At 33.8% G+C, this 13085-nt stretch overlaps 1 long non-coding RNA gene across 1 annotated transcript; it reads right to left on the bottom strand.

Moving 5' to 3' along the window:
* Positions 1–10720: 10720 nt before the first annotated feature.
* Positions 10721–12723, bottom strand: LOC147492539 (uncharacterized). The gene is made up of 3 exons (XR_015200248.1): positions 12653–12723; positions 11166–11406; positions 10721–10786 (listed from the first exon to the last, which is right to left on the bottom strand). It is a non-coding gene; the product is annotated as an uncharacterized LOC147492539 (long non-coding RNA).
* Between the last annotated feature and the right edge of the window lie 362 nt (positions 12724–13085).

The following is a 13085-nucleotide window of genomic DNA, read 5'->3' as shown; positions in this document are numbered from 1 at the left end:
AAGGGCAAAATGACATTTTCTTTTCAAAAAATTAAAACTTTCACACACACACAAATATATATATACACATATATATATATATATATATATATATATAAGACTTGTCATAACCTGAAAATATATAATATATATAAATAAAGCACCAACGCATGATATCTCTGACAGTCCTCTTAGGGTATAATATCTCATGACGCCCGAGTTACTTGACCGTGCAAGACCAATCATGTAACCCAGTTTACAAAATGAGATAATTAAAATACACATATACAATGGATACAATAAGAGAAAGATACTAAAACGTCTTGACAAATTCCAGACCACTTGAGTACCAAACTACTATCGACTAAACAAACTAAACAAATAAATATATCTCTAATATGGCAACCGGGTGGACACAAACACAATTAGAAATAATGACACTCATAGCAATAAATATTTAAGTTATAGTAAAACATACTCTCAGTGTCTCTTTGTAACCAAATGACATACATAAAACATTAAACCTGAATCACTTAATTTCAGGTCTTCCAAGCAAAAATACGTAAGGATCCAATATTAAATAGATCATACTAAACATGCTCTAACATATATAGTTACGAAATAAAACAACGATCAAACATAAAAAATAAAGAACTCTACAAGGTGGGTATCTATCTATGGAAATGGTTGTGTTAGGTGGCTGCCTATGTACCCTTTCAAGGATCAAGCCATACGCAGTTCTTCCTTAGAACTCAACAGTTCAACCTTAGAACTCGACAGTTCAAACTTAGAACTCAATAGTTCTACATTAGAACTTGACAGTTCAACTTTAGAACTCAACAGTTCTAATAAACTCGACAATTCAACTTTGGAATACTACTTGAACACGTGATCCACAAGAGATAGAAAACTCATGCAAAAGAACAGTAAGATCGACGTAACTTCAATATAAGAGAATGCAACTCACTTAAGAACAAATCAACAAGAATGGGATATAATTATTCAAAATACAATCCCTAATTTACTCAAATAAAATACAAGTAAATCTGAACTAATACTGAGCAATTATTATCGTATTAGAGGAAAAGAATATGTAATACATAGAAAGCAAAGCGCCAAAAACATTTAATTAAACCAAGGTAATATACTCATCATTAGACCTCACAACCTCAAGAAACCCACAAGTCAGACTCACTATAACAACATATTAATAATAACACTAATTCAAACTGTAGCATTGCCATATGTTTAAATTCTCTTTCTTAAAAGATGAATACTCCAAACAAGATTATATTCAAACCCACAATTAAGAAACAATAAAAGAACTAGAATCCAAATATATATAGATTCAATACAAAATGCAAAAGAAGAAATCCAACATACCTAGCTTGCAGTAGAGAGCGAAACCCAATATATGACAAGATTAAAATAAGAAGAATTATATAGAATCTAAACTTTGATTCAAACACACAAAATCGAATAATATGCGTAGAAGACAAATTTGAACTAAATAAACTTTATTATATCAATTTAACCACTTATATTAAACTTGATAAACAAAAGAATTTACCCCTTCATACTGATGCATCTCTTTTCAACAATGCATCTCTCTTATTATTCTCTCACTTCTTCTTAAGCTAATGTCTAGGTACTCACACATATATATAACTTCTCAAATTACTAATTCCTACTAAGCTACTAATTAGAAATTTCTAATACCAACCCAATTCTAATCTTACTTGTATTGCTAATATCAACTTGGTTCTTATTAGCAACTCATACTTGCTAATCACACCACTTTCTAATTAATTAACCCACAACTCTAATTTAACCAAAATAACTAGATCTAAAATTACTAATTCCAACAAATTAGATGTACCAATTCATTCAAAGCTTTCTTTTCCACTTTCTTCTTCTATGTTCTTGCTTCCCACTCCTACCTTTTCATGTATTTATATCGAGGTGGATGAGTGTACCCTCTAAATTGTGATAGGGAGACCCCTCCAATTTCCACAGAGAGAGAGAGAGAGAGAGGTGCAAGACACTTCTATTCTCTAACACTAATCCAATTGAATTGGTAGGGCTGGTCATCGAGCTACTCAAGCTTGGCTCATGTTTCTCTCGAGTTGAGTTCAAATTTTGTTCGAGTTTTATTTTGTGCTCAAGTTAGACTCGTCAAGTATTCGAGTATGTAGCTCAACGAGTCTAGATTTTTATTTTTCTAGACTACAAATTCAAATTCAATAATAGGTTATAGAGTTTGATTCGACTTGTTTTGTGTATAAGCTTGACTTTGACCACATGCTAGAGATAAGTGAGCACAAATAGACACATAATTTTACCTCAAGACCAAAATAACTTGTTAAACCCATTTAACGAAATACTAAAATGCAACCACAATCCACTAATACCGCAATAAACGACTATCTAACAACTATTACAAGGTGTACACAATATAATTACAACCATATGAGTTAAGTTCCTATAATCCAACACAATAACATAAACAATTATCCTAATTCAGTGTTAAAATAACTATATAAAATGCGAGCTACGAGTAGTTCACTGTTACGCCCCGAGACCCATCACACATCCCGAGGACGCAAAGATGAATCTCGAGGCGGTCGCTATCCTGATTCTATCGAAATTTTGGTGGAGTTTCCTTTGTTTAATCGACGTTTCGTATACAAAAACCTGTCATAAAACTGTCATAACAACTGGACATCGCATAATTCATCCTTCCAACAACCATATATATACAAACCAACTTTCTAAACAACAGTGATATATCTATATATCCAAAAAATGTTTAAGTGTAACGACTACTCAATTACGTCGAGTATTTCATCAAAATGAACTAGCTTTCTATATATACAATAAAAGAATGAACTAGCCTCTCTCTATACAACCCAAAATGAACTTGACTCTGTCCCTTCGTCAAGCATAGGGAAAACCACCCAAATCCCCATAACCATCATCACTAGGGTTAGGGAAAGCCTCCTCCGCAACTGGCGTGTCTGAAATGTTAAAGGTAGGATGAGCAAACAACTATGCCCAGTAGAAACGTACATAGCCAATAAATAGTCTACTTATAGCAAAACATTTAAAATATGCAGGGTTTCCATAAAAGTATTCAAATATCGTGACTATATATATACATCACTAACTAGCAGAAATCATTTCGACATGCTTCATTGATATACAAAATAGAGTTTTTTCACAATCATCATACAACTATTGTGGCCACGATCCTATTAGAATGGTGAGGGTACGACCGGGTACTCGGCCCCAATCAATCGGGCATATCTCGGTTCAAGATTTCTTTCAAAGTGAACCATGCACCGTTGTTTTCGGCAGGAGCTGAAATGCCGTTGTTGTGTTCGCATTACACAAAAATCCCCAAATCTTTTAGGGCTAAGGTGGGCCACGGACCACCCACGACCCCCATACGGTTGTCACCTAACTTACGGTGGTCAACCGCTCGACGACCGCAGACCGCCAGATCCCGACACATCCCGAGTGGACTAAACTCTCACTCCTCGCATCTAAACCTCATCGAGGTAACATGTAACCTCACACAAGCTAAACACCATACAGCGTGACACGTACAAGCATGGTTATCTAGAAAAGTAGAAAGGGAATTTCCGGACTACATCCTGTGTTGCATCCCTTTAAAGGTGGCCCACCACTTTAAAAGGTGTACACCACAATTGGAATCCTAGAGCGAACTGCCGTCTCCAAAAATGCGACAACAGTTCCTTCTTTATAGGAATTCACCAATTCTTTTCCAAATCCCTTCGTGATAAACATAGTAATATATATACTCGTATTACCGATTATTTCCAAATACTATAGTTACATATTTAGTTTTTCTTTCAAAACTATTGGTTCTGTATGTGTGAGTTCTTGAATTTCCAACAATCGAGTAATGAAACCTATGACTCCCAAACGGGCCAGTCATAGTAAATGACAACCGATGATTCCCAAACGGCGAATCATCGTAAATAACAACGAACCATCCGTGGAACAATCCAGAACCTCACACATAGTTACAAACAACCGGGTAATCCTTACCCGCATTACAAAATCCATCTCTCTGTCTCCTTACTGAGACAAGAGACGAGAACCCTTCCCAAAACCAAATTTTACTCTTTTAACAAAGAAAACAATCCCTGCTGCCCAGATTTTGCAAAACCATTTCACACGAAAGCTATCCGTATATTTAGTTTATATCGCGAAAAAATACAAATGCGAAACATGAATACCATATATACATGCATGGTTGATACGTAAACTATCCCTTCCAATTTAAACAACTCAAATCATGCATGAAAATAAGCAGGCTATATATTAGTATGTAGGTTTCTACCTTAGCAAGCTCTATTTCTCCTCAATCCCAACCAGCAAATAACCTTATCCAACTCCTATAAAATCATATAAGCCCAACCATAAATCTATTAGGACCCGAAGAAAACTAATTAATATTTCCTTTAAACTTAAGTTGAAAGAAATAATTAATCGTTGATTATATTAACTACTAATGTAATTACTAACGTACTACCTTTCTAGTTACCAAAAGTTTTGTTCTAGACTGCTATAGGCCACCACAAACCACTACAGAACAATGACAGGCTGCTGCCAGGCCGTCTGACGGCAGACCATTTTCAGTTCTTACATATATATTATTAGTAGCTTAAACAATTTAGATGCTTCATATACACCTTCCTCCCATCCCAACACCAATTCCATTTGTAATAAACTCCCAATCCCAGTCCAAATTTCAACACTCTCCAACCATAATAACTTCATCAATGAATGGGTGCGAATTTACTCTAATACATATAAACTTAGAATCATTGCTTTTATAATTCCCAGACATATGAAACAAAGTATAGAACTAGAGGATATAAAAGTTTCTTACCAAATCAGTAAGAATTCTTCATTTAGCTTTCTTCTCGGCTGATTTCATTAAGCCATTACCTCTCCAAATAGCTACTGTTGAATTATACAACCACCCCATTCAAATATCTTCAGTAACACATCAAATCCATTGAAATGAGTTTAAATATTTATTTGAAACAAAATTAAACTCACCTTTCGCGGAAATACGACGAAATTCCAATCAATTTTTGAATCCCCACACTCGCGTTTAGTGTTGTTAGGGATTGGGTGTTTGAATTGAGGTTTTAATCGATTGAATTTGGGCGAATTTGAATTTTCTCTCTCCTAGGTTTTCAGTGTTGGGCGAAATTGGAGAATTGGGTGCGATTTTTTTGTTGTTTTGGTGCGATATGTTTTTGTTCTATTTTTGTCTTTTCTTGTTTAGTTAGTTAAGGCCCAAGCCCAATTGTCTAAATTAGGCCTAAAGCATAATTCACTCCTAACCACTAACTAATTTGACTTAGCGTCGAAATTATTTTTCGGCCCATCCAGCTTAATTTAATCTCCTACATTCTATCCCACCATAGGCTATAATGATAACCCACTCATGCATGTAAACTGTTAACTCGTGCCAGCTTCGAACGCAGAAAGCCGCTAACCGACATTTTGTCAAAATTTTCTCATATGATTTGCTTATCTAACGTGGCTTATGAGTTTGAGTTAAGTTTCATTAAGTTATGTAAGTTTAAAATGTAAACCCGACCGACCAATTACCTAAATGTCCCTAGGTTAAATATGAAATTTATGAAAATACCCTTAACAAGAATTTGAGTCTTTACATTCGCGAGCGTCTCGAGTTTTAAAATGTGCTCAAACTCGACTCATACTATTGAATGAGCGAGTTTGAGTCGAGCTCAGAATGATCCGAGTGCGAGTTGCTCACGAGTTACTTGGCTTGATGACTAGCCCTACCAATGGGTTCAGTCCACCTTAGGCCCATTAGTTCATATACTATTTGCAACCAAGCCCAAATATACATGGTTTTATAGAGGGTTTGTCATTCTCTTAGAGGTATGGTTTTATGAGTACTTTAGTGTTGCAAATCCTATCCTGATGGAGTACACCAATGAGAGGCTCAGGCTCAGGCTCAGGGCTTGGCACGGATCTCGTTGAGCTCATCTGACCAGTGAGATCAGTCATAATTAATTTAATTGTTGTCCGAAACCAGATTGAGCTCAGCACATATGCTTCTATTGTTTGGAGACCTTGGAGGGATTCTGTGCACGTCCACGACCAACATTGTAGATATGCATTGTTCATTTCTCATAGGAGGATGGTATTCACTTGCAAGAGGAAAGAATAGTAGTATTTAGGGGATAGATGTTGCAGGTAGCTCACACCATACTTTGGTATACCACCCGATTTGCCTGCCCATGTATCAGATGCTAAATACATGACCTTACAAAACGTCATTGAAAGAAACATTGATTGGAGTTGGCAAGTAGCTACTGACCTAATTACATTGCAGACTTATGAGCAATATTACCGTTATTGGTCTAGAGTATCTATTGGTCATTTGCTTCCAGTTGTGGGTCATATAGACAACTTATAGTTGTGATGAGTTTTAAGTTATCTTACTAGCTTTCGAACCTGTCCTACGAACGGGTGCTGCTATATTAAATTATTCTAAAAAATATTAACAACTATATAAATATTATATTGATCACCCATTCAAAATTCTTGTAATGTGAAAACCCCACTCTCCATAAAAAGAAAGAACCTGCACTTGATAAAATCTTTCGACTTTTGTTGTTTAATAATATAAGATTGATTGAAGTTTTGTGAGAATGCCCAATGAGACGAATATCATATTGAAACCACTTGAATAGCAATGCAATAATCCCAATCATACGAAAAGAGATATGATAAACACTATTTTTAACGCAAAATTATATTTGTCGAGACATTCTCACTACATATAATACAATAATGTTTTGAGGTTAGTTCGTTGCATTTGCATCTAGTTTTCAATTTCTCGTTAATTATTTTTTCAGGTTCGATCAGTGCATTTATATCAAGTTTCTAATTTCCCGTTAATTATTCTTTCATATTTGATCAATGCATTTGCATTTAGTTTCCTAATTTCACGTTAATTATTCTTTGTGGTTAGCTCAATGCATTTGCATCCAGCTTCTGATTTCCCGTTAAATATTTTTTGAGGTTAGCTCAATGCATTTGCATCCAGTTTCTGATTTTTTGTTAATTATCCAAGGTGGTATGTAATACCAACTTCTATTTATCCTTCTATAGCGTCTTTGCAAACATGACATAAAAAAAATTTATACATGATTCACTATGTAGGATCATCAAAGATTATCCAGTTTCTGATTACAGTTAATTATTTTTTGAGGTTATTTCAATATATGAATTTGCTTCAAGTTTCTGATTTCCCGTTAATTATTCTTTGAGATTAGTTATATGCATTTGCATCAAGTTTTCGATTTTCTGTTAATTATTCTTTGATAGTAGTTCAATGCAGTTGTATCATGCTTTCAATATCTCGTTAATTATTCTTTGAGGTTATTTAAATGCATTTCCATCTAGTTTCTAATTTCCCGTTAAATATTCGCTGAGATTAGTTCGATGCAATTGCATCTAGTTTCTGATTTCTCGTTAATCATTATTTGATATTAGTTCCATTCAATTGCATCCGGTTTTCGATTTTCTGTTAATTATAATTTTTTTTAGGTTAGTTCAATGTATTTAGATGCAGTTTCTAATTTTCAGGTAATTATTCTTTGAGGTTAGTTCGATGCATTTGCATCCAGTTTCTAATTTCCCGGTAATTATTCTTTAAGGTTAGTTTCATTCATTTGCATCCACTTTTCGATTTCCCATTAATTATTCTTTTAGATTAATTCAATACAGTTGCACCCAGTTTCTGATTTCCCATTAATTATTCTTTGAGGTGAGTTCAATGCATTTGCATCTAGTTACTGATTTCCCGTTAATAATTCTTTAATGTTAGTTCAATGTATTTGCTTCCAATTCCTGATTTCCCGTCAATTATTCTTTGAGGTTAGTTCAACTGTAGGTGCAACCAGTTCGATTTCCCGCTAATTATTATTTTTTGACTTTAGCTCAATGCATTTACATCCAATTTTCGATTTTCTGTTAATTATCCAATACCAACTTTTATTAATTCTTCTATTGTGTCTATGCAAATATGACCTAAAAAATAATTATACATGATTCACTATATGCCATCATTAAAGATTATCTGATTTTCGGTTAACTATTCTTTGAGGTTAGTCCAATGAATTTGCACAAAACAACAATTGGCATGTACACAATTGCAATAGTTCTATAGATAGTAGCAACCTATAACCAATGGTACTATGGAAAGACCTGGAAGCAATTGAAGCTCCAAACCCCAACATCTAGATATAAATGGCTCAATTTCACAAACTTTTTTCCCATTACCAAAGGATCCTAAACCAATAGGTTCTTTCCACACTTTGGAATTTTTTATTCTCGAAGTGACTTGCATATACATATATTTCAAAATAGAATGGCTTGCATTCTTAATTCACCTCATTAATTGATATCTGAAAATCAATTTCTAACTATAGAATAAGTAAATCCACATAGCTTCTAAAACAATTTGATCTAAGAATCTAAGAATCAAAATATAAATAATACCCACCATGATTCTGAAATGGGAGACGACTGAGTAGCTAAAAGAATGGCACGCCCTACACTTGCATTAATTGTTGTTTACATATAGACTAATAGCAATAAATTAATAGACAGAGCAAAACTTTCTGAACTGAAATGAAAATCTATGAATTGGCAAAAAAATTTCTTCTTATTCATCAGAAAGAAATATCAAAACACTATTACGTAATCGTATAGTCAAAGTAGAATATGAGTTGGAGCTTAGAAGCCTAAATCCATATCACATAATATTAGTATAGTTAATAAAAGTAGTGTCGACTTAGATCTTGTCGCTGACTCGACTTTTGACAAACTGTATTGCCTATACACTCCTGTGAGCTTCCTCGTATCTGCCTTCTAATGGGAAGTGACTAATGTAGAAACTTAGCATAAAATACTTAATGATGTTGCCAAGATGGTCGAGACCATGCACTTCCAAGAAATGAATCCATCTAGACTTCTAGTAGCATTAGATCCAAGGAACAAATCAGTAGCAATAGCAGTTGATGTACACCCTCGCAAAAAGATAGACAATTGTGATATTGAAGAAAATAAATAAAAGAAAAAACAATAGTAGGTGAATATGGGTATTTGTATGCAAACACTATAGAAGTCTAAAACCGCACTACATAATAGCGTAAAAAAAGTAACCAACAGTAGATAAGCAAGCTAGTAAATAATGTATTAGGCATGCATATGTGTGTGTGTGTGTGTGTGTGTGTGTGTGTGTGTGTGTGTGTGATGGTATACTATATTCATTAACGGTCTTGAACGGTTTGACGATGAAAATATTAAGGAAGCCGTGATAGAAAATATTAAGGAAGCCGTGATAATCAGCACCAACAACAACTCAAAAAGGGAGACATTAAATAAAATAGAAATAGGAAATAAAGGATTGTAGTAGTGATTGTTAAAAAGGAAAACAACATTTATAAAATTGATTGCAATATAACTAAGATAGGGTGGTAGTGGTGTTTATGTCATTTAACTGAGACATGACTATAGGTTTGCTATTGTATCTTTCATACCTAGAGCCACTAATAACATCTTTTAGCTAAATGAAAAAACAACTTTCCGATCTGTTTTAAAAGCAAGTGTTGGGAAAACAATGTTACATCACAGGATCTATGTAGCAACAACATAAAAATTGAAATAAAACATATATATCCATACTTGTTTCCCCAAGCCCTAAAGAAACACTAAATAGTACCTTTCATATATAGTTAGGAGTGTTGCAGCATTCACACTTATATGCCAAATGAAGTGTATCTCCTTGCAGCGCTTTGTCTACGTGAATATTAATAACTTTATTCCAAACATTGCTAATGAAGACACTGTTCCAAAACCTCTAACTATAGATACACACTCAGAGGCATGGCTGAGTTTAAGAGGTTTTTAAAAATATGATGTTTCTCCCCTGAGATTCAAACAGCTTTTCTACCTTCACCATGTTTGCATTTTTTTTTTGTAAATTTGACCATTGCAACCTATCATATAATCGTAAAACCGCATATAAGTTAACTAAATTAAAAAGGGGGAAAAGAGCAGTATATAGAGAGGGAAAGGAACTTAAAGTCTTAAACACCTAACCTTGAAAGGTTCATTGTCTTGAAACTGATACCAGGAATGAATTTGAGCCAAACTGGAAATCCACTGCATTTAAGAGAATACACATCTCACAATTTAAGCCAAGGACCTAAGACAAATAAACTTGTAAATGACTCATATATCATATATCCCAAGTCCTAAAGAAACACTGAATAGTACCTTTCATATATAGTTAGGAGTGTTGCAGCATTCACACCTATATGCCAAATGAAGTGTATCTCCTTGCAGCGCTTTGTCTACGTGAATATTAATAACTCTATTCCAAACATTGCTAATGAAGACGCTGTTCCAAAACCTCTAACTATAGACACACACTCAGAGGCATGGCTGAGTTTAAGAGGTTTTTAAAAATATGATGTTTCTCCCCTGAGATTCAAACAACTTTTCTGCCTTCACCATGTTTGCATTTTTTTTGGTAAATTTGACCATTGCAACCTATCGTATAATCGTAAAACCGCATATAAGTTAACCAAATTTAAAAGGGGGAAAAGAGCAGTATATAGAGAGGGAAAGGAACTTAAAGTCTTAAACACCTAATCTTGAAAGGCTCATTGTCTTGAAACTGATACCAGGAATGAATTTGAGCCAAACTGGAAATCCACTGCATTTAAGAGAATACGTATCTCACAATTTAAGCCAAGGACCTAAGACAAATAAACTTGTAAATGACTCATATATCACAATCTCACAATGGAAGCTTCCTTTTCTAGTTTGTTCTCATATGAGAACACAATGTTGTAACCCAAGTTTCTGAGCTATATCAAACACTATTAAACATTTACATGATACTAACATATTTCCTTTAAGCATTGACTAATCTACATAATCCATTTAAATCAAGAAATCAAAAATGAAAAACAGTCTAGACTTACTAAACTAACCCATTTCTCTTTGCTTTCTACATCCATTAAGGCAAAAAATAATCTAACTCTTCAATGCAATATCCAAAATAAACTAAATCGAACCAAAAACCAAATTACCTTTCTTTCTTCACACAATTTCTGCCTCACTACTTGCCCCAACGTCAGCTACAAAAAAAAAACAACAAACAAAAAACAGTCATCAAATAAATCCAGTTATAAAAATAAATCATTCAAAACTACATTAACGGGCTGAAGAAGAAACAACAAGCCAGCAGTTATCTTATGAGAAATAGGAACATTAAAACTCAGTTGCTTGCATCCAGTTTTTAGTTTGTGGGTCTCCTGATTTGAGCATAACCTCAAATGATAAAATAGTTAAAAGAAATCTTCAAAAAAGCAATAGAAACATTGTACAATTGAATAAGACACAAAAATGAGAGAAAACGTTGTTTGGAGAGGAGTGTAAAACACAAAAAGTTGTCTTAAGTAAGGTGTTACGAACAAAAAGCCATATAAAGTGAAGCATTACAATGGGGCTCAAGATACATCTCTGCCACACCATGGGTTATTAGTCTATGTTCAAATCTCCTGATCCAAATATGAGACATAAATAAGGGTCCCAAATCTTTTTTAAGTGATTGATAACCTATTGTAAGTCACTACACAATACATACATAAATATTTAGCCCAACTGCCCAACATTTGTGGGATATGCACACTTGAAAATCAACAAAGACTTGACTCAAGCAAATATAATACACTACAACCATAGGCAGAACAAGACCATCCATCAACTCTTAAAAGTAACTAAAATAAGCAATCTCAAAAAGTAGTTAAACTAATAAACTAATGTGTAGGCAAGTCCAATTGAGGGTCAAATATTCATTGATCATAAAGTCCAAAGGTGAGTAGTGATTGCAATTTAAAGGTGTAGAACATGGAGTAACTCAAGGATAAAAATAACTACAAAATGAGCAAATAATAGGTACGTACTTGACCTTCTAGAGTGGAGTGACAACATTTTTTTGAGTGACAAAAATAAGATTAGTCAAGGGACAAAATAAGCGAGTAATGTAAACTCTGAAGGACTTATTTTTAAAAAAAATATAAAAATGGCAGGGAAAAAGAGGATTAATATTAATAATTAATAAAAGAAAAAAATGGTGTCGTGCATGTGAAAAAAATGGTTGCAATACCTTAAGGATAAAAGGAAAGTAAATATGCATACGCGCAGGGCCGACTCAACCCAAGGCGAGGCCTTAGGTGGAAGCTCTAACTTGAGGCTTTTTTCAAACAAATATTTTAATAGAGATCACATAAATGTAGAAAAAACAATACTATCCTGAACTAAATCAGATTATTTAATTAGAGCATGTCGAATGATGTATGCAACAATATGATTGTCTAGAGTAGTTATGAGGTAAGTCGGATATGAGCTAGAGGACTTCCTTTTCTTTTGTTCCAGTGGATACATAACTAAATCAACACAATGGGTAGTTTTAGAAGGCCACCAAATAGTAATGCATATGCGAGTTATAAGAAGGTCATTCCTTCATTTCCAATTCAAAATATACTGGCATCAAATGAGTCACATAAATTCTTACCTCCTTTGTGAGTGTTATTGTTGTCTCCATGTTGAATATATCATTCAATGACATCAGCTGCTAAACAAAACCATAAGCTTAGTAAATAGTGGTAAAAAAGAACTACGGTTCGTAAACCATATAAATATCAAAATCACACATAATCAATTGTTAATGTAATGTGAAACTTACGAAAAATAAGCTAAGACTCAATATTCAAAATGTCTTACCAACTTTAAGTAATGTGAAACTTAGATACTGTCTACTTGTCGGATCAATAAGCCAAATACTCCATTCAATCTCTTTTTACAAGATCTAAATGCCTTTGAACTATGTTGGAAAACTGTAAGCATCATTATTATAGTTGGAAAAAACATTTATTGTTAACTCTAACAGAACTCTATTGTATGAACTTCCGATTCTTAACAATGTATAGTATCAACTTTAGTAGAAA

This window comes from Coptis chinensis, chromosome 6 (assembly GCF_015680905.1).
Source record: "Coptis chinensis isolate HL-2020 chromosome 6, ASM1568090v1, whole genome shotgun sequence".
NCBI classification, from domain to species: Eukaryota; Viridiplantae; Streptophyta; class Magnoliopsida; order Ranunculales; family Ranunculaceae; genus Coptis; species Coptis chinensis.
This window is presented reverse-complemented; position numbering and strand designations above follow the sequence as displayed.